Source organism: Echinops telfairi, unplaced genomic scaffold (genome assembly GCF_000313985.2).
Source record: "Echinops telfairi isolate 266 unplaced genomic scaffold, ASM31398v2 ScPeMD7_7453;HRSCAF=8491, whole genome shotgun sequence".
Taxonomy (NCBI): Eukaryota; Metazoa; Chordata; class Mammalia; order Afrosoricida; family Tenrecidae; genus Echinops; species Echinops telfairi.
The window spans coordinates 291,645-293,554 of NW_022111353.1; the positions used below are offsets into that span (position 1 = coordinate 291,645).

General features: G+C 37.0%; 1 non-coding gene across 1 annotated transcript; it reads right to left on the reverse strand.

Moving 5' to 3' along the window:
• Positions 1-5: 5 nt before the first annotated feature.
• Positions 6-135, reverse strand: LOC115872728. The gene has a single exon (XR_004048011.1). It is a non-coding gene; the product is annotated as a small nucleolar RNA SNORA3/SNORA45 family (small nucleolar RNA).
• Between the last annotated feature and the right edge of the window lie 1,775 nt (positions 136-1,910).

Here is a 1,910-nt window from a genome sequence, read left to right on the forward strand (position 1 = left end):
CCCCCGCATGTCGCTAACCTGTTGACTGACTGTGCCACAAGACGCACAGCCAGTGACTAAGGTCAGCACTTACTCTTCGAGGACTCTACCACCCCAAGGCAATGACCAGTACCCAAGGGTGACGCTAGCCTCGATGTGTCTGGGATCTTAAAGGCTTATTTTAACACAAGCAGCTTAATCTAAGTGCACTTCATCTAAGGGCAGTGTCAGCTAAGTCCACATGGAAGAAACACAGCAGCTGGTGTGATCCAAAGATCATTAACAATAAAATCCAAGACCAGAGAAAGGAATGGTATCAGAGCTTAGATTCTGAGCACCTGGTTTTCAGAAAGCTGTGGATGATAGTGAAAGCCTAAAATCCATTTGCAAAGTCCCTACATGAATAAACCTCTGTGGCATCACCTCTGATCATTGATCATTGATAGCATGAAGCGAATAGTCATGCTACCACACAGGGTGCACTGGAAAGTGATTAATGCAAATGTAGCTAATTAAACACCTTATCATTTGTTCTCCCTTTTGACTGATTTTAAATTTGTCCTGGTTTTTATTATTGTCTGCTTCTTTTTTGATTGAGATTCTCAGGTTTTATTTTGGCATGTTTTTCTTCATATGAAAGATAGTATAGGTAAATCTATAGAGACACCACCTGATTAATAGTTTCTTTGGGCTATGGCAGGGGAGGTCGGGGGAAATTGGAGCTAATCATGATGAGTACAAGAATGAAGAAAATGTTCTAAAATTGATTGTAGTGATTACTGCACAACTTTTTAATATGTGTAAACTACTGAATGGTATAGTATGTAAATTATCAATAAAACTATTAAACCCGCATATAAATCCAATAAAACAATAAATGTATACATACTCATTGACTCAGTCAAAAACTATTGCTTATCTATATTCAATTGGATATATATTTTCAAGCAATACAAAACACCTCAAATCAGAAAACGGTGAAAGTGAAGGAAAATAAAAACATAAATGCCTCCTATAATTAAGAACTTGGGAGAAAGACTGGGCTTTCTACTTTCATAGGCAGTTAGAGTCTCAGAAACCCACAGAGGGCTGATATGAAGCAGCCCTGACTCAATGGCAGTGAGTTTTTATTATTAACAGCTAAGCAGGTACAATGGCAGTATAAATGTCACATTAATTGGCTAGAGGGTAAAAAAGTGCATTATTGTTATAAGGAGGATTATTTTTCCCCTTTCCAGTTTACTTGCTTGATGAATTAGACCTATTCTATTGACAGGCCTACAAACCCACATACACATACATATGTTTACAAATAGCCAAATGTATGCATGTGTGTACTATGATTTTCACCATGTATCTGGAATCTGTGTTAGAAAGAAATAAACACCTGAAACTTGTGCAATAAAATAAAATTAGGTATTTATCAAAAAGCAATAACAAAACAAGATAGGACAGCTATCAATGATCCTCCCTGAAGCCAGTCAGGCTAGTAAGATAGTGTAAGTTTTACAAAAATACATCAGAACATTAGAGAGAGAAAAGCTGCTGAGGTTTCTATGTACAACCAAGCAAACACTTCATGAAATTCAGTTCACCGATTTAGAGGTTTAGGGTTGTAGTTTCATAGGATATCCCAGTTAATTGGCCTAATCATGTATATGGTGCTTCTGTTTTCGCTCTTACTTGATTGTGTAGTGCCTGTGGTCTTAGAATTTTACAAGCAGCTGTCTCAGCATAGAAAGGGTCTCTTTTCATCAAGGCAGTCAAGAAAAAAGGAGAATCAGGAGTTGAAGAAATATATGGAATGTATGGCTAATTGTCTCCATAAAAAAACTACCTTGTTTTCTGTGAGATCAGAATTTATAGATGGTACTTGGCTACCATAAGTGAATACTTTGATCAAAGATTCATAGAAGATCCCCTACCAAAAG